Here is a 25,516-nt window from a genome sequence, read left to right as displayed (position 1 = left end):
TAGGCGCCGACCCCGTTGTGGACGGCTGTCCTGGGGGCGCCAGAGGCGCCGTTGTTCCGACCGAAACTGGGACCAGCCCAGGGGCCGTAACTGGGACCAGCCCAGAGGCCGTACCTTCCATGTGGATGAACCTGCGGCGACTGCCCCTGAGGACGTGGAGACAGAGGACGACTGCCTGCAGCTGCATTGTGTGGCAGCTCCCCGTGTGGCCCCCATTAAGGTGACAGTATGGGTCAATGGCCACCCGCTTGAGATGGAGTTGGATACTGGCGCAGCGGTCTCCGTGATTGCCAGAGGACATTCAACCGCATCAAGCAGGGTATACAGACCCTTACATTAACTGACTCACAGACCAGGTTGGGCACCTACACTGGGGAACCATTGGACATTGCAGGAACTACAATGACCCCTGTTGTCTATGGACGCCAGGAGGGGCGTTTCCCACTTATCGTGGTGCGCGGCCATGGGCCCAGCCTGTTGGGTCGGGACTGGTTGCGCCATTTGCGGTTGCAATGGCAGCACATCCTCCAAACAGTTTCTGAAGGGTTGACTGAGGTGTTCGGACGATACCCAGATGTATTCCAGCCTGGTTTGGGGAAAATAAAAGGGGCCGTAGCCCGTATCCAAGTTGAACCAGGAGCCACGCCGCGCTATTTCCGGGCGCGCCCAGTGCCTTACGCCTTGCTCGAAGGTAGAAGGGGAGCTCACTCATTTGGAGAGTTTGGGTATTATCAGGCCCATCTGTTTTGCTGACTGGGCAGCACCAATTGTACCTGTAATGAAGCCAGATGCCACAGTTCGCTTGTGTGGCGACTATAAACTTAGTGAATATGGTTTCCTGACTCGACCGATATCCAATGCCTCGCATAGTGGATCTCTACGCGAAACTTGCAGGTGGACTCTCGTTCACAAAATTAGATATGAGTCACGCCTACCTGCATTTGGAGCTGGACCCTGCCTCCCGACCATATGTAACGATTAATACACACCGGGGCCTGTATGAATATACATGGTTGCCCTTTGGAGTATCCTCTGCCTGCGCAATTTTTCAACGTGTTATGGAGGGCATTTTGAGAGGTTTACCACGTGTGGCTGTCTACCTAGATGACGTTTTGATTACAGGGACGTCGGAGCAGGAACATTTGGAAAATCTGGAGGCTGTCCCTAGACGCCTTTCGGAGGCTGGAGTCCGTTTACGTCGCACAAGGTGCGTATTTCAGGCAAAGGAAGTAGTCTACCTAGGTTATCAGGTGGACCGCGAAGGTTTGCACCCCGTCGCAGAGAAGGTGCGTGCAATTCAACATGCCCCCGCCCCGACTGACACTTCGCATCTTCGTTCTTTTCTAGGTCTCATAAACTATTACGGGAAGTTCCTCCCCAATCTGGCAACTACGCTGGCCCCTTTGCACCTTCTGCTAAAGAAAAATCACACCTGGGTTTGGGGTCAGCCGCAAGAAACTGCTTTCCGGCGAGTAAAGCAACAATTGTCGTCATCTGGGTTACTAACCCACTATGATCCTGGAAAGCCTTTGCTCGTCACATGTGATGCATCCCCGTATGGTATTGGGGCCGTCCTGTCCCACAAGATGGAGAACGGGGCCGAACGACCGAGAGCTTTCGCCTCCCGCACATTGACTGCAGCGGAGAAAAAGTACGCGCAGATCAAGAAGGAGGGCCTGGCAGTGGTTTTTGCGGTGAAACGCTTCCACCAGTACGTGTACGGCCGCCATTTCACTATCGTGACTGATCATAAGCCCCTGCTGGGACTTTTCGGAGAGGATAAGCCAATACCGCCCATTGCTTCTGCACGGATCCAGCGCTGGGCTTTGTTGCTTGCTGCATACGAGTATTCTCTGGAGCACAAATCAGGTACGCAGATAGCAAATGCCGACGCATTGATCCGATTTCCTTTATCGACCGGCCCCATGTCTACCCCCACGACTGGTGAGGTGGTTGCAACCCTACATTTTATGGACACATTGCCTGTCACGGCATCACAGATCCGTGAGTGGACCCAGACGGAGCCAGTCCTGTCAAAGGTTCGGCACATAGTCCTGTATGGTGGGCAGCATAGACAGCTCCCAGGCGAGTTGCGGGCATTTTCCTCCAAGCTGTCAGAATTCAGCATGGAAGACGGCATCCTCTTGTGGGGGACGCGTGTGATTGTCCCGGAAAAAGGACAGGTGCTGATACTATCAGACTTGCACAATGGGCATCCAGGCGTGACCAAAATGAAAATGTTGGCCCGGAGTTATGTCTGGTGGCCAGGCCTCGACACCGACATTGAGAAGGTGGCCCAAAACGGCTCCATTTGCCAGGAGCATCAGAAGCTTCCGCCGGCCGCGCCCCTACATCACTGGGAATGGCCAGGGCGGCCTTGGGCATGCTTGCATGCAGATTTCGCAGGCCCTTTTCAAGGATCCATGTTCCTTCTACTAATTGACGCCCAGTCCAAATGGCTAGAGGTGCATAAGATGCAGGGGACAACGTCCTGCGCAACAATTGAAAAGATGCGTTTATCGTTTAGTACGCATGGCCTCCCCGAGGTGCTGGTCACGGATAACGGCACTCCATTCACGAGTGAGGAGTTTGCTAGGTTCACAAAGATGAACGGCATCCGCCATATCCGCACTGCCCCTTACCACCCGGCTTCAAATGGGTTGGCAGAGCGCGCAGTGCAGACATTCAAAAGAGGCCTAAAGAAGCAGTCTTCTGGATCAATGGACACGAGACTGGCTCGCTTTTTGTTTACGTACAGGACCACCCCCCATGCAGTGACTGGGGTATCTCCCGCAGAACTCCTAATGGGCCGGAGACTTCGCACCCGCCTTAGTATGGTTTTCCCGGACATTGGCACAAAAGTACGCCGCACACAAGAACGGCAGGGACAGGGATTTTCTCGGCATCGTCCGATTCGGCAGTTTGCGCCCGGTGACCCAGTGTTCGTTCGGAATTTTGCTGGTGGTGCCCAATGGGTTCCTGGTGTAATCTTTTGCCAAGCGGGCCCTATATCTTACCAAGTGCAAGCCCAGGGTCGTCTCCAGCGAAAACAAACATGTAGACCACGTTCGGTCCAGAAGATCATCCCCTCAAAAGATTCCCTGCCCCCGGAGCTCATTTCTACAGCTGCAGAGACCAGAGACCAGGGAAGATAGTCCTCACAATCTTCCACTGGTGCCTCACTCGAAGCCTGCGCAGGTCGTTACAGAACCGAATGGAGATAGAGACGCTGACATGACGGAGACAGCAGACTCTGACTCCGAGATGGAGACACAGGATGCATCAGAGGGGGAATCCTCGGGTCCACGGGCCGTGGATGTACAACCGCGCCGTTCATCACGGAAGCGCCGGTCTCCGTCTCGTTACACGCCGCCTGATCCAGCGCCACGTGCAAATGGTGTCCGGCCTGCGGCCAAACGAGTCCGACTCCCTCCTTCGCCAGGGTCTTCGGTGGATTCCTTGGACTTTGGGGGGAGGGATGTTATAACCTGCCTACTTACCATTGGCCGGGGACTAATGACTATCCCACAATCCTGTGGGAGTATGAGCTTCCCCAGCCAATGGTAAGTAGGCAGGTTATAACATCCCTCCCCCCCCCCCCCCCCAAAGTCCAAGGAATCCATCGAAGACCCTGGCGAAGGAGGGCGTCGGACTCGTTTGGCCAGGGTCTTCGGTGGATTCCTTGGACTTTGGGGGGGAGGGATGTTATAACCTGCCTACTTACCATTGGCTGGGGACTAATGACTATCCCACAATCCTGTGGGAGTATGAGCTTCCCCAATGAGGGAGGCGGAGAAACCACTAGTAAACTCCTAGTATAAATAAGCTGGCCAGTTCAGGAACCAGGGGGAAGGAGTATGTAGCAAGGGAAGTTACTGCTTCTGTTATGTATATATGTTATAGTAAATAAATGTTATTACTTTGTATCCTTAAAACTCATGCTGGATTCTTCGTGGCCCTTACAAAAAACTTCATCACGAGTTTCAATTCATCTAATCTTCTCTTTTGCTCTTTCCAACCTTTGATGATGATCTGTTCTGTTAACCACAACTTTTCATGTTGGTATCTCAATGAAAAAATGAACACCAATCCATAGCCATGGTATTTTTGAGAATCACATTTGCCTACCTTGCATTCCTTGAATTTCAACTTCATTGTTTTCCCAACGAGTTGCATTAGTTTTAGTAAGAACAGTGGAATTCTGAACCTGCACACAGAAAGCATAATTGCTGGCACCCCAAGTAGTGTTTTTATTTCTGCACATCCTGTCTTATTTCCCATACACAGTTTATGCAAGCCCAACTGTTTAAACACTTGACTGCCATGTCTTTAAACAGAGGTTGACATCTTTATAAATACACTACTGAGATCTTCTGTCAGGACATCTTATACATTTTTAATGAATAATTCTTTTATTTATATATTATTCATATGGAAATAAATTGTCAGGTTATGTTCAAGCATGGGGAGCATAGAGACCTCAAACTGTCAGCAAAATCTCAATGAAGATTACACAATATAAATATGGTCCTTCTGTGGTTTGTTTTAGAAGGTATCATCAGATTTACATCCTCCTCAGTAAAATCAATACCTGCAGTGCAAAAGTGCTAAGTTTTCAAGTTGCATAAGTAACTATAATAACCACCCATAACATTTTGTGCCGACATAAGTGTATAAGACTGCCAAGAGTGAGAACAGGTTATTTGACTCATTAAGGTTGGCCATACAGAAGGGCAGCTGTCTGAAGAGATTTAGAGATTGTAATTAGAATATTTGTAAGAAAAACGGGCGGGATTTTCCAACAATGCGGCTATGTCCCCACACCCGCGAAAAACACGCGTGGATCACTCTGGACTTACCTCGTAAGTCCAGGGTAACTCTGCGATTTGCAGGGGGCTAGCAGGGCCCCGGAGTGCTCCTCGCAGCTCCGGCTGCTGATACCGGCCCTGCACTTCCGGTCGGGGGTCTGCGCATGTGCATGGCGGCGGCCTGTGTCGGCTGTCTTGCGCGACATGGCCGACCCACACCGCGGAGCGACAGCAAGAAGATAGGTCCCCCCAGATCACGCACGCCCGCGGATTGGTGGCCCATGATCAAAAGCCTGGCCGTCCTGGAGGCCCCCCCAGTGAATGATGCCCCCCACCAGGGCGGCCGCAGACTGAGTCCGCAGCCGCCACGCTGAGTGCCCGGCAGGTGGAACCTTGCGAGAACCACCCCAGCAGGAACTCGGCCAGCTGCACTGGGAGAATCGCCCCCGACCAGCGCCATGTCGAGCGCGTGCGTCCAATTGGCAGTGATTCTCTGGGGACCGGAGAATCGCGGGAGCGGCGTCAGACCCGATCGCGATTCTGACGGCCATTCTCCACCCCCGTGCCGAGCGCGATTTCGGCATGGAGGCTCGGAGAATCCCGCCCACCGTGTTTACCTATGTAACTAGAGGAAACCAATGGGGTACAGAAGAGGTAACTTCAAAGCAGAGAGAGGAAAATTGACATGTATATGTTAAAAGCCCACTCCAAAGAGTGGATAACGTCAAAGTGAAAGAACGATATATCCATAGTACAATGACTGGGGAAAGGGACACAGGCCTAGCTACCATCCACAGCCACACCCAGCCGCAGAAACAGGCTTCTGAAAAGAACTGGTAGATTTTGCCTTCGCTGAAGATGGTTTTCCCAAACTTGGCAAGTAACCTGTGTTTTGTAACCATCTGCTGGATTTCGCTCATAGAGATACAGAATATTGGATGTTGTTTGGAAATAGAGGGGCGTCCTCCGTACTGTTAATTTCAATGATTTCTTTGATCCGGGGAGTGAATTAACATGAGTGAAATATAACAAAAGCAGACAAATTTCAAGTTATGCCAATTCAAAGAAAAATCTTCGGCAATTAAAATAATTGTAACCAAGAAAACTTTGAAGAATTTTCATAACCTTCTGACAAAACCCATTGCTCTTTTCTGGGATATTCTAAATGACATAAATTAATTTCTCATATATTCTCCATTTCCTGGCCAAGTTTATTAATATTGATTCACTGACAGATTGCTTGCTTATGTTGCATAAATAGCTTTTCCAAACTCTGCGTTGGAATAAGAAATGTAATGTGTAGAGGCAGCCAGTGAAGGGCAGCGAAAGCTCTGGTAATAATATTCGGATTTGAAAGGATTCATGTTGTTTCTTTATTTTTTATAAGATTTCTCCACCATATGCTTCCAATTGTTCATCGCCCGAAGGTGTTGACTCCTTGCTGGGATTATTGAATGGAGGGCACCAGAGCCTACACATAGTTCCATCTTATATCACAGATGAACATTTCCAGTGCGAATCCCTGGGTGTTGAGTAGCTTTCCCTCCTTAACCTTGGGCTTTTGGGTTCAATCATGGGATCAGCTAATGCGGTGCATACCAGAGATTGAAAACATGGTCAATTTGCCTCATCTAATCACTGAATAAACATACTGAGAGTAAAATTGGTCAGGGACAGTCGTGCAAACATTGCTCATTGCTATCTGGGAGCACATTTTACACTTGGCCCAATTTTATTTTTAATGGAGCGCTGTGTAAAAAACATTTATGACTAATTAGCAGCCTGTCAAGTGCTATTGGCACAGACTAATTTTACCAAGACAGGTAATAATATGTAAGAAGAATTTAGATGTGCACTTGCGACTCTAAGGCATACAAGGCTATGGGCCACATGGTGGAAAATGGGATTAACATACTTAAGTGGTGCTTTTTGACTGGTGCAGACGCGATGGAGATAGGGCCTTTTCTGTGCTGTAGACCTCGATGACTCTATGACTAATATAGGGGAAGGCAGTGACAGTGTTGTCACTGGACTAGTGATCCAGAGACCCAGGGTAATGCTTTGGGGATCAGGTGATAAAATGTTAATTCAATCAGTAATACCTGAAATTAGAAGCCTAGTGATGACCATGAATGATTGTCATAAAAGCACATTGGGTTAAAAAATGTGCAACTCTTACCTGATCTGGCCTACATGTGATTCAAGATCCACAGTGATTGACTCTTAAATTTCCCGTGAAATGGCCTAGCAAGTCACTCAGTTGCTTCAAAACTCTATGAAAACCAAAATGACTAAAATCAGACAGACCAACCCACATTGACCTAGTCACCGTAAATAACAATGGCAAACTCAGCCGTATTGATCCTGCAAAGTTCTCCCTCATAACATCTGGGGGCTAGCACCAAAATTAGGAGAGCTGCCTCACAGACTAGTCAAACAACAGCCTGATATAGTTATACTCACAGAATCATACTTGACAGGTATCATCCCAGACACCACCACCTCCGTCCCTGGGTAAGTCCTTTCCCACCAACAGGACTGACCCAGCAGAGGTGGCCGCACAGTGGTGTACAGTTTGGAAGGGGTCGCACTGGGAATCCTCAACATCAACTCCAAACCCCATGAAGGCCCATGGTCAAACATGACCAAGGAAACCACCTGCTGATTATTAAGTACTATCCTCCCTCAGCTGATGAATCAGTACTCCAGTTTGATCACTACTGGGAGGAAACATTGAAGGTGGCGGGGCGCAGAATGTACTCTGGGTGGGGGACTTCAATGTTCATCGCCAAGAGAGGCCTAGTAGCACCACTACAGACCAAGCTGTTCTGGTCCTAAAGGATATAGCTGATAGACTAAGTCTGTGGCAGCTGATGAGGGAACTAACAAGAGGGAAAAAACATATTTGACCTCATCTTCACTGAGCTTCCTGCCGCAGTTGCATCTGTCCATGACAGTATTGGTAGGAGTACAATCCTTGTGCAGACAAAGTCCCATGTTCACATTGAGGGTACCTCCATCATGTTGTGTGGCGCTACCACTGTGCTAAAGGTGATACATTTAGAACAGATCGAGCAACTCAAGACTGGACCACCATGAAGTGCTGTGGGCCATCAGAAGCAACAGAATTGTACTCAGCTACAATCTGTAACTTCATGGTCCGACATATCCCCGATGCTACCATTACCACCAAGCTAGGGATCAACTCTGGTTCAATGAAAAGTGCAAAAGGCCATGCGAGGAGTAGTACCAGGAATAAAAGTGAGGTGTCAACATGGTGAAGCTACAACACAGGCCTACTTGCATGCCAAACAGCATAATTGGAAAGCGAGAGATAGAGCTAAGCGATTCCACAACCAAAGAATCAGATATCGTGTGTGATTCAAGAGCCTCACTGTGCCCGATTTGGTGACGAGACGAGGCCGATGAATCTCACAAGATTTACGACGTTCTAAATGTCTCAAGATTCAATGGAAGTGCCGACTGGATAATCCATCTCAGTCTACTCTGGAGGTGACCAGGATCACAGCTACCAGTCTTCAGCCAATTCAATTCATTCCATGTGATATCAAGAAATGGAGGAAGGTACTGGGTACTGCAAATGGCATGGGAACTTATAATATTCTGAAGACTTATCCTGCACCCTTAACCAATCCAGTCCGGACAATTATTGCCCCATCTCGATCGTCAGCAAATTGATGGAAGGTGTCATCAACAAGCTATCATGTAGCACTAGCTCAGCAATAACCTGCTCACTGAGGTTTGTTTTATTACCCTTCTGTAGTATGTTATGATATACTACTGAATGTAATATATGTTACTCAATACCTGATGAGGTTTTTTGAATCTTGATAAAAAAGACTCGAAGTCATCCAGTAGTAACAAAATATTTATTGAGTAACTAAAACAATAATTTTGTAAGTTCTTTACTTTAATATTAATACTAGCAATAAGGTTTAAAAAAAAAAAAAAAATTATTTATTGAAGTTTTTTAACACAATTTTTCACCCTTACAAACAAACCCCCCCCCCCCCCCCCCGTAACAAAATAGAAAGAAAACGCACATAGCAAGATATAAACATGGTAAAACTATATGTTACAGAGCTTTGTACACTGGATTCCTCCCGTACATGCCAGGTTTTCAGATCTTTCATGTGTTCTCTTGCTCAAATACCCCCCAGGCAGACCCCCTTCCCCCCTCCCTCCCTCCCCCCCCCTTCACAAGAACCCCCCCCCCCCCCCGGGGTTGCTGCTGCTGCTGACCAACCTTCATCTAACGCTCCGCGAGATAGTCTAGGAAGGGTTGCCACCGCCTGTAGAACCCCTGCACAGACCCTCTCAAGGCAAACTTTATCCTCTCCAGCTTAATGAACCCAGCCATGTCCTTTATCCAGGCCTCCATGCTGGGGGGCTTCGCCTCCTTCCACATTCGCAAGATCCTTCGCCGGGCTACTAGGGACGCAAAGGCCAGAATGCCGGCCTCTTTCGCCTCCTGCACTCCCGGCCCGTCCACTGCTCCAAATATTGCTAGCCCCCAGCTTGGCTTTACCCGGGCTTTCACCACCTTAGATATTGTTCCCGCCACTCCCCTCCAGAACCCCTCCAGTGCCGGGCATGAAATCTATGGATTTCAGTAAAGCGTTTGATAAGGTTCCCTTATCAAACCTAGGCTATTGCAGAAAATACGGAGGCTGGGGATTGAGGGTGATTTAGAGATGTGGATCAGAAATTGGCTAGCTGAAAGAAGACAGAGGGTGGTGGTTGATGGGAAATGTTCAGAATGGAGTTCAGTTACAAGTGGCGTACCACAAGGATCTGTTCTGGGGCCATTGCTGTTTGTCATTTTTATCAATGACCTAGAGGAAGGCGCAGAAGGGTGGGTGAGTAAATTTGCAGACGACACTAAAGTCGGTGGTGTTGTCGACAGTGTGGAAGGATGTAGCAGGTTACAGAGGGACATAGATAAGCTGCAGAGCTGGGCTGAGAGGTGGCAAATGGAGTTTAATGTAGAGAAGTGTGAGGTGATTCACTTTGGAAGGAATAGCAGGAATGCGGAATATTTGGCTAATGGTAAAGTTCTTGGAAGTGTGGATGAGCAGAGGGATCTAGGTGTTCATGTACATAGATCCCTGAAAGTTGCCACCCAGGTTGATAGGGTTGTGAAGAAGGCCTATGGAGTGTTGGCCTTTATTGGTAGAGGGATTGAGTTCCGGAGTCAGGAGGTCATGTTGCAGCTGTACAGAACTCTGGTACGGCCGCATTTGGAGTATTGCGTACAGTTCTGGTCACCGCATTATAGGAAGGACGTGGAGGCTTTGGAGCGGGTGCAGAGGAGATTTACCAGGATGTTGCCTGGTATGGAGGGAAAATCTTATGAGAAAAGGCTGATGGAATTGTGGTTGTTTTCGTTGGAGAGAAGAAGGTTAAGAGGAGACTTAATAAAGGCATACAAAATGATCAGGGGGTTAGATAGGGTGGACAGTGAGAGCCTTCTCCCGCGGATGGAAATGGCTGGCACGAGGGGACATAGCTTTAAACTGAGGGGTAATAGATATAGGACAGAGGTCAGAGGTAGGTTCTTTACGCAAAGAGTGGTGAGGCCGTGGAAAGCCCTACCTGCAACAGTAGTGAACTCGCCAACATTGAGGGCATTTAAAAGTTTATTGGATAAGCATATGGATGATAATGGCATAGTGTAGGTTAGATGGCTTTTGGTTCGGTGCAACATCGTGGGCTGAAGGGCCTGTACTGCGCTGTATCGTTCTATGTTCTAAAACATATGGACATGGTTTGCCGGACTTCCTGAGCACCTTCCACATCCGTCCTCTACCCCAAAGAACCTACTCAGCCTCGCCCCCGTCAAGTGCGCTCTGTGAACCACCTTAAATTGTATCAGGCTAAGCCTGGCACACAAGGAAGAGGAATTAACCCTACCTAGGGCATCAGCCCATAGCCCCATCTCAATCTCCTCCCCCAGCTTCTCCTCCCATTTACCCTTCAGCTCCTCTACCAACGCCTCCCCCTCTTCTTTCACCTCCTGGCATATTGCCGACAACTTGCCCTCTCCCACCCATACGCCCGAGATCACCCTGTCTTGAATTTCCTGTGCTGGGAGCAATGGGAATTCCCTCACCTGCCGCCTCACAAATGCCTTCACCTGCATGTATCTGAAAGCATTTCCCGGGGGTATCCCAAACTTCTCCTCTAGTGCCCCTAGACTCGCAAACGTCCCATCAACTAGCAATAAGGTTAACAAAATCTAATAACAGTAACTATGTTTAACTACACTAATGCTCTGAGCTAATCTATACTCCTGCTCTCTCGTCACAGTACGCCCAAAAGCAAGAGAGGAGCTGAATGAGGTTGCATTTATACCCCTGTTGGTACTGCCCTCTAGTGATCATCTGATTCTACTGATTACACATTAAGCCCTTATGTACATGCACATACAGAGATCACTACATCCCCTTTTTTTTCCTTTGTGTTACATATTTTCTGTACGTTGTAAAGAAAATTGAACAAACATAATTGAGAACAAACATAATGCAAATGCATTACATAAAATCAATGAGTTAATCAGTCCAATGCTCACAAGTTCAAACAATTGGGTTTGCGTCTTCTTCTAGTTGATCTCCTGAGTGAACATTGAGTCACTGAAGTTTTAATGCCCTTCTGTTGACTGATGGATGGTTTATAGCGTTGCCGAGTGAGTAAATCATGCAGATGCAACTCTGGAAAGTCAGGCTTAGGAAGTTGAACCTTTAGTAAGTCTCGCCGATTATGTCTAAACAGCACACCCTCATCAGACTTTACAATATAGGAGTGTGGTGCTGCTTGTTGTGTTACTTGTCTGACGTTGTCTTTTTCTTGTGCTTGTGGTATTGATTCTGTGTGTCATCAGCCTTGAAAATTGTGTTGCTTCTTTGTCTTGGAGCAAATATGAATTTGTGAAATTCGTTGGTTTGACATTTGTTTTGTGTGACCAATCTCCATGTTATGTTTTTACTCTTGCCATTGTTTTGAACTGTGCTGTTACATTGTCCTTCATGTGCAGAGTTGTACCATGTTGTACAGGTTGTTGTTTCATTGTTGTTGTTGTTTGTTGTAGTTTTCATTGTTGTTTTTGTTGTGCTCAATGACTGTTCCTGGTGGATAATTTGAGTCATTCTCAAACTTCTCGGTATCAGTGTCCTTTGTGGTGTCTGATGTCTCATTGAGCGCTTTGATTTGAGGTTTGTGTGAATGATCAGATGTTGTATTCATCTTGGTAACATCAGTCATTTCTGGTTGACTTAATTCCTCTTTGCTTGCTTGGTGCTCCTCTTCTGGAGTCATTCCACATTGATTTGAGTCATCTGTGATTTCTTGGTGCTCCTCTTCTGGAGTCAACGTCTTCAAGATTTCAGTTTCTTGTAGGTTGTCAAGAGTAGATGAGGCTTTAATTGATGCGGTCACACTGGACGCATGAATAGTTTCACTTTGATTGTTGAATGCTTCTGTATCGTCGAGCTGAGATCTGTCAGTCTCGCTGTGATCTTGCTCATCTTGTATGTTTATTGTGATCACATTGTCACTATTCTCACATACAATGGGTAGACTTTAATTGTCTTCTTGTTGTTGATTAAATGAGCTGGGTAGACTTTCATAGTCTTCTTCATGCATGGTTGTCGCTCTGGAGTCTTTATTGCTTCCATTCTGGAGTCTGTCAATGAGCTCTCTGTGGAGGCTTCTGTCGCTCTCTGTGTGGAGTCGTGCAATGTTCTGTCTGTGAAGTCGATCAGCGCTCTCTCAACGGAGTCGGTCAGTACTCTCTGTGCTGCGTCATTTTCTCCTTGGCTATTTGACAGGTTGCTGTCATTCAATGTATTAACGATCTGCCATTGCATCATGGTATTGGATTCATCAACCATGAGTAGAGCCGTATTGAGCTTTTCAACTGTGTTGCTGATGCTATGATTATCATACCCAAACAACTCAGCCATGCCTGAGTAGTATTCTTTAATAAACAAATCATCGTCTTTGGTTTCGGATTTATTATTATGCTCTTCACTTTTAATTAACAAATCATCTTCTTTAGTTTTGGATTTGTTAATGTGCTCTTCATGTTGGATGCAGCAAACTGCTTGTTCCAGGTTGCTGCAAAAGTTATTTTCAACTGCTGGTTCAGCCTTTTGAGGTGAAATATTTGTGTTTTATAGCTTTAAAACTTTTATTTTTGATTTTGGGCAGTTTCCCTTTAAGTGGCGTGGTCTGAGTATTCTGACATCATGACGCTTGTGACGTCATGCGTAATCATCGATTGTGCATGTGCAAGTCGATCTTCATCCAGAGTGCGCTCTTTTTTCAACTGCGCATGCGCGCCTTCTTGCGCATGTGCAGAATGGAATTTTGCCGGTTCGCGTCTTTCATGGATAGGTGCATGTGCGTACTGGTTTGAATGCAAGCTGCTGCCGTGAAGAAGGTGTTTAGAAGGCTGCAACACCATTTTAACTTCCTCAACCACGTGGAGGATATTTGCACCTTTCTTTCTTTGTAAAAACGCAAGGTACTGATTTTCTTTGATCTTGCGATATGCACTTTTCAATCACAATTTTTAGAGTTGGATTATATTTTTGTAAAAATTATTCCCTTAAACCTTCATCACATCATCCATCAACCAATTAATTCCTTATCATTGAATCTCTTAAAGCAGCAAAATTGCAGGCTTGTGCTAGTAACTTGAGGTCTGTAACAAAATTAGTGATTGGCTCGCTATTTCTCTGGAACCTATTACGAAAGTTAAATCTTTCCAGGATCTCATTCGACTGCATTTTACAGTGTTCTTCAAATTTTGTGATTATCACTTTAAATTTAGTTTTCTCTTCACGTTCCAAGTAATTAAAGGAGTTATAGATCTCTATTGCTTGATGCCCTGCTATTGCTAGTAGCAGTGCTAGTCTTCTTTCTTCAGAGGCTGTGTTTAAATCATTAGCTGCCATATATATTTGGAACTGCTGTTTAAACATTCTCCAGTTACTGATAGTTTTCAGCTGCCGTGGAGCTTGAACGTGGTCCATCAAATAGGTCGGTCGTCGATGATCCAAATGCTGCAAAGTCTCCCACAGTCAACCAGTCGGTACTTCATTTTCTTTCTTTTTTCTCGAACCTAATCTAACCATTACTGTTCTTTTAAAGCCAATTATCCTGGTACCATGTTTCATTACCCTTCTGTAGTATGTTATGATATACTACTGAATGTAATATATGTTACTCAATACTGTTGCTGATGAGGTTTTCTGAATCTTGATGAAAAAGACTCAAAGTCGACCAGTAGTAACAAAAGATTTATTGAGTAACTGGGCTGGTTTAGCACAGTGGGCTAAACAGCTGGCTTATAATGCAGAACAAGGCCAGCAAGTCGGTCAATTCCCGTACCGACCACCCCGAACAGGCGCTGGAATGTGGTGACTAGGGTTTTTTCACAGTAACTTCATTGAAGCCTACTTGTGATAATAAAAGATTATTATTATTATCATTTTGTGAGTTCTTTACTTTAATATTAATACTAGCAATAAGGTTAACAAGATGTAAATATAGTGACTATGTTTATCTACACTAAAACTCTGAGATAATCTATACTCCTGCTCTCTCATCACAGTACAGCCAAAAGCGAGAGAGGAGCTGAATGAGGTTGCTTTTATACCCCTGTTGGTACTGCATTCTAGTGATCATCTGATTCTACTGATTACGCATTAATCCCTTATGTACATGCACATACAGCGATCACTACAAGGTTCAGTTTGTGTTCTGCCAGGGTCACTCAGCTACTGGTCTCATTATAGCCTTGGTTGAAACATGAAATGAAATGAAAATCGCTCATTGTCACAAGGAGGCTTCAAATAAAGTTACTGTGAAAAGCCCCTAGTCGCCACATTCCAGCACCTGTTTGGGAGGGCTGGTACGGGAATTGAACCGTGCTGCTGGCCTGCCTTGGTCTGCTTTCAAAGCCAGAGATTTAGTCCTGTGCTAAACCAGCCCGGAGAGAAAAGCGGAACTCAAGTGGCAATGTGAGAGTGACTGCATTTGATATCAGATATGGTGTAAAGAGCCCTAGCAAAACTGGAATAAATGGGAATTAAGGGGAAAACTCTCCACTGATTGGAATCATACCCAGCACAAATAACGGTGGTTGTTTTTGTTGGAGGTCAATCATCTCAGCTGCAGGGTATCACTGCAAGAGTTCGTCAGGGTAGTGTCCAAGTCCCAATCACCTTCAGCTGCTTCATCAATGACCTTCCTTCCAACATAAGGTCAGAAGTGGGGATGTTTTCTGTGATTGCACAATGTTCACCATTTGCCACTCCTCTGATACTGTAGCCACCTAAAATGGCTGATTCCCGATTAATTTGGCCAAAAACCCGATGTAACGTCAGCAAAGGTGACAGAATTAGAGCTAATAAAACTAAGGCTAATAAGAGCAACATTTTGGCGACATCCTGACGGGACCTGATCTAGAAGTGGAAAACCACTCTGGGAGAACCCAAGAAATTTGAATAGAATCCAATTGGAAACAAAAAAAACAACCCACAAGTGTTCAAGCGGTTCTGATTAATAATTCACAATTCGGAAGTGTGTGTATGCATGCGAAACTAACAGGGCTATAAGGTAAAACTGATAGATTTTTGTTGCGTCAAAACTGTCGGAAGTCTGTATTTTCGGAAATTAGCGCAAGACGTACCCGCATCTACGCCCCCTGTTCCAAATTCGACCGAAGCAAGCAGATAGGAGAGATGGCCATGCAGGCAATGCAATGCCTCATGAACCCCGAGGAATTGGCAGTCGCAGCGACCAGCAGCAGTAGAGTGGGACAGTGTCCCATTTGGGAGGAGGAAATTCGGAAATATCTCAAGGGCAAAGGATGGCCCATGTGGGATGATTTCTGCAGGAATGATGACTCAGGTCCCGGAAGTATAGGGCACACTTGGTGGGAGAACATGAGTGAAATCCAGAAGAAGAGCTTAGCAAAAGTGCGCAAGCCAATGGCAATTGTGTCCTGTCTGGCACAATTGCGAGACACAGAGGAGGTTGTCAGGACGCTCCGCAAAGAAGTAGAGGGCATACATCGTATGAGTAAAGTCGATGTATGCGAGGTGGAGAAAGAGAATTTAGAGTTAAGGAGGAAATTGGCAGCAAAGGACGAAGAGGTGGCTGACGCCAAACGGGGTCACCAGTCTTGTCTGGCGCATTTAAGCAGTTTCCAAACCCAGTACGAGAAGGCTTATCAGGACACGCAGCGTGCAGTCCTGGTAAAGAAAGAGACCGAGAAGCAGGTGGCGACGCTACAGAAGCAATGTAGTGATCTCAAGGCAGCCTTGAGAGCGCTCCACACTGCAACCACAGAACAAAGGCAGAGCACCATAGACCATGCGAAGTGCCGAAAGCAAATTGCAGACCTGCAATCACTGCTTTCTGTCCAAAAGGGATTCCAAGAAAACTTTGGGGGAAGTTTAGAACAGGAAGACGGCCCTGATTGGGAAGAATTGCAGGAAACAGCATAGAGATATGTTCAGGGAACATGTGAGCAGGGAAAGCCCCAAAGGAGAAAAGCACCCCACCCCCTACACAGCAGGTAGTTCAGGCTCCGATGAACCCTGTAACAACCCACCGCACCGCCACATCAGACGAAGCGGAATTCCTATATTCCACCCCCCTCACAGTAACCCAATTACGGGACGTGTGTGCAAAAATCACACCGTTCCTCCCCGCTTCAGACCCACACCATTTCTTTGCCACCGTCAAACACCAGGCGACCATGTACGGCCTGGATGAGAGAGAGCATGTAAAGCTCATGGTTCTAGACTTAGACCCATCGGTAGCAGCAGCCCTTCCCGACCCACAGAATGTAGGAGGAGGCACCCTTGCAGAAATGCATACCGCGATCCTGGATGCGATCGGGTATAACCGGGGCGACCCCGTAGATGGCCTAAATAAGTGCAGGCAGAAGAAGTTTGAACACCCCACAGCGTTCGCAGGACGCTTGTGGATTCACTTCGAAGCCGTTTTCGGAGACGTAGACCGTGCCCAGATAATATGGCCAAATGGACCCGCACCCTTATCTCCCATGCCACAGAGGCAGGACAGAATGCCTGTAGTAATTATAATCCCTCGGAGGAGGCTCATAATGAGAAGTGGGTGGTTAAAAGATTGTCCCGCATTTGGGAACAGTCTGTTCACAATAAACCCGCCGCTAAAACCCCCGAGGAAAAGCAAGCCGCCGCAGGCAGGAAGAACCACTCCTCACATCCCCGCCTGGGTAAATGAGGGAAAGAGCAGCCCGCCAGCAAAACCGCAAGAATGTTACAACTGCGGACAGTTGGGACATTTTGATAAAGAGTGCATGCCCCTAAAAAGCCACAGAGAGCCCAACAGACAGGCACTCTCAGTAAGAAAAAGGCAGAGCCCATACATAGCGTTAGCGCACAGTCGGATCAGACAGACTTGACCGGAATGGACTGACGGTGTACAGGCTCCCCAGTTGGATCTGCGATACCCTTTGGGATAGGTCAGGGCGACCCGTAGTCGCAGCGAAAATTCGGGGACAGCCTATCGAGTTTCTTTGGGACACAGGAGGGTCCCGCACCACCTTAAATTCCTCCACCCTTGGTAAGGACATGTGGCCCACTACAGCCACTATCACCCTCAGTGGCTTGACAGGCCACTCACAGCAGGGACACATCACAGCCCTTGTACCCATTCAAATAGGAAACATTACCACAAAACACCCCGTAGTTTTAGTCGACCTGCCCCCCACAGCAGAACACATTCTGGGAATCGACTTTATGAATTCCCACCACCTATCTTTCGATCCAGTCAACCAATGTGTCTGGAAGATGGTGAAATCCGCTCAAGCCCCCGCAACGCTCACCATCGGGGACTACATGAACAAAATTAGCGCAGTTTTGGTTCAACCCCACCACACACAGCACGGACAGACAGGTTAGGGCAGTCCTGCAAAAGAACAGGGCAGCATTCGCGACCCACAAGCACGACTGTGGACGGATGACTGGCTCCGTACAAATAACAGGACCGGACCCTAGACCCCAAAAGCAGTACGGATTCCCCCTAGAAGCAGAGGGAGAAATCCTAAAGGTTATAGAGAGCTTATTAGAGCAGGGCGTACTAAGATCGGTAGCCTCTACTAATAACGCCCCGATTTGGCCAGTGAGAAAGCCCGACGAATCATGGCGCTTAACCATTGATTATCGGGAACTCAATAAAGTCACCCCCGCAGCAGCACCCACCTTAGCAACAAGTCCCGAGACCATGCTCAAACAGGGACTCCATGCCCGATATTTCACGGTTTGGGACGTCAGTAATGGATTCTGGTCCATTCTTTGGCAAAGGCGTGCCAGTATAAATTTGCCTTCACTTTCAGAGCGCAGCAGTACACGTGGACATGCCTGCCACAAGGCTTCCACAACTCCCCCTCCATTTTCCACCGACAGCTGGCAAATGGACTAGCAAAATCTTATCGCCCCGAATGTCTGGTACAGTATGTAGATCATCTACCGCTGCAGACAGACACCAAGGAAGAGCACATTGAGCTTCTGTCCGAACTCCTGGAAGTACTACATTCCATTGGATGTAAAGTCAACCCCAGAAAGGCCCAGATATTGGAAGAGAAAGTGGTATATTTGGGTACTATTATCACACACGGCAAACGCGAGATCGAGCATAAAAGAATTGACTCGATCGCTAAATTGCCCCTTCCCCAGAACGTTTCAGCCCTCCGGTCGTTTTTAGGACTGGTTGGCTATTGCCGAAACCACATTGACGGTTTCGCCAGCAAGGCAGCGCCCCTCTCAGACCTCCTAAAGAAAGGAGCCCCCTGGGAATGGCTTCCGCAGCATACGGATGCTGTGGAATCATTAAAACAGGCACTCATAGCCTCCCCCGCACTACAAGTTCCAGACCCGCTTTCCCCTTACGCAATAGAGGTAGCGACCACAGACCGCACCCTTTCAGCCGTGCTCTTACAGGAACGGCATGACCAGCTAAGACCCGTGGCTTATGCCTCCTGGATTTTAGATGCTGTGGGGCAGGGATTCTCAGCCTGTGAGAGGCACCTGCTCGCAGTTTTCTGGGCAGTCCAGTACTTTTCCTACATTACCGGACTGAACCCCATCACCATTCTGACCGAACACACCCCCACCCAAACTTTACTGGACGGACGACTTAAAGACGGTACTGTCAGCCAAATCCGCGCAGCTAGGTGGACCCTTCTCTCACAAGGACGGGACATCACAGTAAAACGGACAAAGACTCACACCTACTTAGCGGATAATTTACAGTACCCCGGAACCCCCCATGAGTGTGAAATCATCTCTCCCCACCACAACACAGGCCCCTTTATAGCTAAAACACCCCCCAGAAAATTAGCCACTCCATCTCAGAGCCCCCCTCACCCGAACACGTGTGAACCCATAAGGATCTATGTGGATGGATCTTCCACAGTCTTAGATGGGCAACGCATAACAGGTTGTGGGATTTATGTTGAAGACGCGCAGGGACGCGCCCTCGAGGCAATCGCATTAAAATTACCCGGATACTTAGGCGCGCAGGCGGAAGAGCTTGCGGCCATCGCATACATTGTAGAGCACCCAGATTCCTTCCCCAGCCCAGCAGACATATATTCAGACAGCCTATATGTCTGCAACAGCCTCACGGTATTTCTGCCCCTCTGGGAAACAAGAGGATTTGTTTCCGCGGATGGGAAACCCCTCCCCTCTGCCCCATTACTCCGCCATATTTTGCAAAAGGCCAAGGGCAGGACATTTGGCATTATAAAAGTCCGCAGCCACCATCGTTCCTCCCCCCCTGGAAATGTAAAAGCCGACGCACTGGCTAAGGCAGGATCCAGACATGGGTACTTTTGGAAGCCCCCCGAAAGCGCCCTAGTGAGTACGCCAGTGAGTGCAGTTCAGGTCACGCAGACTAGGATCGAAGATCTAGTAGAGGCCCAGAAGCAGGATAGCGCTCTCACTGAGATCGTGAAAGGGAAGTTTCCAGCCTCCTACGAGAGGTTCAGAAATACACCGACCACACATGACGGTGTGGTGTTAAAGGACACCCTTTATGTAGTTCCTGAGAAGGATAGGAACCAATTAATCTGTTTATTCCATGATGGTCATGGACACCAGGGAATCGATCCCACTACAGCGCACCTCAAACAGCTTTGTTGGTGGCCAAATCTCAAGGAAGATGTATCCCATTACATTGAGAAATGCCTCATCTGCGCACAGAACAACTCAGCCACACCTGACCCGTTAACGGCCCCTGGACTAACCTCCAGATTGATTTTATAAGTCCATTGCCCCCTTGCAGGAATGGCTATAAATATGTTCTGGTGGTCATAGACACTTTTACAAAGTGGGTGGAAGCATTTCCAGCTCGCACCAACACCGCGAAAACCACAGCCAAGATCCTAACACACCACATCTTTACAAGATGGGGACTCCCCCGCAGTATTGAATCGGCCCAAGGTTCTCACTTTACGGGACGGGTCATGCAGAATGTCCTCACGATATTTGGCATTACCCAAAAATTCCACATTGCGTACCACCCACAGTCGAGTGGTATAGTGGAGCGCATGAATCGGACCCTAAAAACCCTCAGAAAAATGGTCCAGCAGAACAACACCACTTGGGACTCAGTCCTCCCCTTTGCGCTGATATTTTTGCGTAACACTGTTTCCACCTCCACAGGTTACACCCCACACACTCTCATGACCGGATGCCCCATGAAAGGGACAGAGTACTTGTTAGATTTAGACCTGACCAGCCCTGAAGTAACGGCCCTCACCCACGAGAAAGCCGTTCAGCAATTAGTTGCGAATGTAAAAACGACTCAGTTAGCAGCCGCAGTTAAATTGGGCACCAAAAAGAAACAGAGCAAGGCCTGTTTTGATAAGGCAGTACATGCAACGGAGTATGATATAGGACAACAAGTGATGTTGTCTGTGTACAACCCCAGCACATGCCTGTCTCCGAAATACTCGGGTCTGTACTCCATTACGGATAAAGTAAGCCCATCGGTATATAAAATCAAATACCCAAATGGTAAGACTGCGTGGTTTCATATCAACCAGTTGAAGGTTTATGGAGCACAGTCAAACCACGCCCACCACGTCATGCTTGACGCAGCAGACCACCCCGCCCCCCCCCCCCCCCCCCCCCCCACAGCCACGTAACCAGACCAACCCCCACCACGTCCAGCCCAGACACGGACTCACCCTCGACTCCACTCCCAAAATCTACACTCCGCCCCGGAACACCCACAGACTGCAGCAGCAGAGACAGCGACTGTGACTCGGACGATAGCCACAGCACGCCTCCCTACTATCCCCATACAACCGGACCCACACCCAGCGACTCCGATTTCGACTCCAGTGATCCCTTCATGATCACTTTTCTAAACAAATCCCACCACCGACCACCAAACCACACGGACAACCCCGACTTTGTCCCCACACAACTCGACACAACCCATTGGTACCGCGACAACTCCTACAGACTCGTCCGCAACGACGAGAGCAACCCCAACTCACACCAAGCAGCCCTTTCAGCCTTAATTCACTCCAGACTTTGGCACCCGGGAGAAGGGGACGACCTCGAGTCGGACCCCCAAGCCGCCAACCCCTTTGCGACCCTGTTCGCAACCGAGAACTGAGGTGTCCACATGATGATTTAAAGGAGACACTTGGGAAGTGTTGTCCTTCCTGATGGAACCTGCAGGATGTTTTATGTTGTTCGTACGTTTGTTTTATGTTGTTCGTCCCACAGTAAATTTTTTTCCAGCCGCTTGTTCAGCGGTACCAACTTGTCTACAGATACCTGGTCAACAGACCAGACGCTTGTTCAGCGGAACTAGCTTTTCAGCAGATACCTGCTCACCAGATGCCCGATCGTAGCTGCTCTTGTGATTCGAGGATAGAATCACTGTAGCAACCCCACCACGATGACTCCATTTTTGCCCGTTCTTGTCGGTTGCTCAGGCAGTGGAGAAACGGCGTGAGACCCGCCCTGCCTGGGGACCCCCCCCGTTGGTCAAAAACGCTCGGGTAGGGGAAATATGGCATTGGTAGCCGTCCTACCCGGGGACTCCATCCAAATCTTACCCGTCGCGGCCCATACGCACCTCATTTGACATTTTCATTTCAAAAAGTTTTATTTTTGGGGGGCGACCTTTAGGTTGCTGCCATATGTTATTTACATCCTGGAACATTCGGATGGTAAATCAGCACTGGTCCGTCATTGGGAAGTGTGCCGTGTCCTAAAAATTGTTTTGAAAAAAAAAACGAGGGAGTCACACATAGTGACCAATTATAAGGGTATAATTGGCCCCTAAAGGACAGACACACTAACACACTGGATATTAAACCAAGGTAGTTACAGATACTATGCTTGTTTTCACAGAACTCCAGAGGCTCCAGAACCGGAGAAAACAAAAGACCATGAGAAGGAAAAGGAAAGAGGACAGCCAGGACAGCCATGAGGACCCCTTTCATCGTGCTCAACATCTTTGTGATGAACATTTGGTTGCGCGGGAACGCGGACCCCATTACTCCAAACCCCCCTGCCGTTAATGTTTCACTGCCCCGCAGTACCCAAAGCCCAGTCACCGGCGACACTGCATCTTCCTGGTGTGCCAGGTTCATAACCTGGTACTCCATGTCTTACGTGATTGAAGCACTGTTAGCGTTGCAGACTCTGCGCCTCCGCAAATGGAGAAGGAGAGCGTACCGCGCTCGAACCCCAGTATATCGGATCCGATCCCCTATATCCGGTTATGACCAGACCCCCGACACCCGCGACCTATAACACGATAATAAAGAACATGCACTTGCGTTTTTCTGTAAATGAAAGATGTACAAAACTTTCCATGAACAAAAAAATGTATGATCCTGAGCTTGACTGCCAAGCCAGGAAAGAGTATATTGAATGTTATGATTGTTGTTGTATGTTGTGGGAAGATAGGATAATGCAATGTTTAGTGAGTATAGTGTATTTAGGTAAAATTCGAGGTGCCAAGTTTTTTATTTTGTAAATGCATGCCCCTGCCTGACATAGCGCCCTTAGAATTGTTTAGGTAAAAAATTTTGTGCATAACTAGGGTCAGAGTAGTGGCCATGTAGGAGGTGTCCCCCCTGGTCAGGGAACCGAAAGGACAAAATTTATGTCATCCTTCACGCTTCGCGTTAGGATCACAAGGAGGAAATGTAGCCACCTAAAATGGCTGATTCCCGATTAATTTGGCAAAAAACCCGATGTAAAATGGCTAACCGAAAAGGCTGATGGGAAAATCAGCCAACAGGGCACAAACGGACAGCTGCAGATAGAACAGTGTATTCGGCTCTGGGGAAGTCGGCCCAGATCGATACCTGCAACCATTAGCAGCACATCAACCTAGCCATCTGCAGTTTAATCGGCTATCCCCAGGAACATTGCAATAAATTAGCAATTGAAAGCCGATCCAGACCTCTCGGCGCCAGCAGAGGCCGAGACAAAGAAAGGTGAACGACCAGCCCCCGATCAAGGAATCGCCCCATTATTGGAGCATATCGAACCCAGTGATTGGGACCCAGTCCAATCACTTGGGACCAGGGTCAAGGTCCGCCCCGAGAGGCGGGAAGCCCCTGGGAACTATAAGAGTAAGGGGCCAAGTTCAGATCGACCCTTCTCTCCCTCCTTCTCCTGCTCGCAACCTTCGCAAGAACCATCGACAAGAAACCTTAAGTTTGACTCCAGCGATCGCTACCCGATAGAGACTCCTAGCCATCGACCTGTATCAGCCTTTGAATCCCGCAGGCCAGACCCAATTCGATAAGCTATTCGTTTCCCTGACCTGGTGGGCCATTCCCAAAGTTAAGTATTGGCCTGTAGTGGTAGGTAGTAGTCTAGAAAGTAGGATTATTGTATAAGTATTGATTGCTATATATAATAAATGACCGTTGATTTTACTCTTACTAAGCGGTGTGCTGTCTTATTAATCATAACTAGAGCTTGAACCACGTGGCGGTATCAGAAAGATACCTGGCGACTCGTGAACAAAAGTGACAGAATTAGAGCTAATAAAAGTAAGGCTATTAAGAGCAACAATGCGGAAGTAGTTCATCTCCAAATGCAGCAAAACTTGACAATATCCAGGCGTGGACTGACAAGTAAAATTCACACCACACAAGTGCCAGGTAATGACGGTCTTCAGCAAGAGAGATCTAATCATCACCCCTTGACATTCAATGGCATTACCATTGCTGAATCCCTGAGTAACTCACCTCCTGACTGACCAAAACTTGTCTACAAGTCACAAGTCAGGAGCGTGATGGGATATTCTCTACTTGCCTGGATGAGTGCAGCTCCAACTACACTCAAGAAGCTTGACACCATCTGTTGTGTTATGCTGCTTCGGATAACGCAGGCTGCTACTTGATGCAGTCTTAACTAAAGGATGCTCCAGACTCTGAAATGAGTTCAACGTGTTTATTGAACTATTAACACAGTTCTCAAATGAGTTCGACTCTCTGCTAATCTAACTGTAGTAACTCAGTCTAACTGTACCAGCTTGCTCTAAGCCACGTGCTGGGATGTGAGGCTGCTGATCAACCCTGTCTAACTCTCTAGATGTCTGTCTGTGGAAAGAGGCAGGGTGTGTGTGCCTCATCCCTTTTATAGTGTTTATGTCATGCCTCCTTGTGGTGATGCCACCTCTGAGTGTCCTGACTGCCCATTGGTTGTGTCCTATTCTGAGTGTTCATTGGTTGCATGTTTGCATATCATGACACCATCCAGGCCACAACAACCTGCTTAACAGACACCCCAGCCACAAACATTCACTTTCTGTACCACTGATGCACAGTGTGTACCATGTACAAGATGCCCTGCAAGAACTTACCAAGGCCCTTTAAGGCAGTACCTTCCAAACATTTGACCGTAATCATCTAGAAGGACAATGATAGCAAATACCTGGGAACACCAGCATCTAGAAGTTACACTCCAAGCCACTCTGCATCCTGACTTGGAAATATATCGCCATTCCTTCACTGTAACTGTGTCAAAATACTGGAACTCCCCAACAGCACTGTGGGTGTACCTACACCAAATGGACTGGGATGGTTCAAGGAGGATGCTGACAATCACCTTCTCAAGTGCAATAAATACTGGCCTCGCCAACAAAGCCCACATGTCTTGAATGAAAAAGGGACTGTAAATTAAAGATGTCTAAATGTGATGTCAACTATTTAAAGCTACATATTTGCAAAGGTGCATCATATCAAAAAAGCATATCATAAAGTATTGTGGTATATTGCTTTTAATGAAGGACCTCTAAAAATAAAAATAAAAATTGCAAAAGAGAATTGTAGGTTGTCACTGGTTTATGCATTTTTACAAAAAATTTGTCAGTTCATTCCTTAAAATTTGCTTCACAGTGTTGGTATCTCAGAATGCAATTAATCAAAATCCTGGTGTTTGGTAATTTCAAAATCACTAGTTTGAATGTGATTATCATTTTATAGTTTGAATTGATGAGTGGGGTTTATTGATCACCCCGCCGTGTGTTTTTGGTGGCGGAGGCAGCTCGCCAGCGGGATCTACAAGTCCCTCCATTGTCAACGGGATTTCCCATTGTCTGCACCCCTCATCGCTGGGAAACCTGTGTGCCGGTGTGGGACT

General features: G+C 47.5%; 1 long non-coding RNA gene across 1 annotated transcript in view; it reads left to right on the top strand.

The window, feature by feature from the left end:
* The window catches only part of LOC140430023 (uncharacterized), an 81,332-nt gene extending 57,486 nt beyond the window's left edge, over window positions 1-23,846 (top strand). Inside the window, exon 3 of the long non-coding RNA XR_011949281.1 lies at window positions 22,262-23,846. This is a non-coding gene — a long non-coding RNA (uncharacterized lncRNA). The remainder of the gene's footprint in view (window positions 1-22,261) is intronic.
* The last annotated feature ends 1,670 nt before the right edge of the window (window positions 23,847-25,516 follow it).

The sequence above is a fragment of the Scyliorhinus torazame genome, chromosome 9 (genome assembly GCF_047496885.1).
Source record: "Scyliorhinus torazame isolate Kashiwa2021f chromosome 9, sScyTor2.1, whole genome shotgun sequence".
Taxonomy (NCBI): domain Eukaryota; kingdom Metazoa; phylum Chordata; class Chondrichthyes; order Carcharhiniformes; family Scyliorhinidae; genus Scyliorhinus; species Scyliorhinus torazame.
The sequence above is the reverse complement of the archived record's forward strand: the minus strand, read 5'-3'. Positions and strand labels throughout refer to the sequence as shown.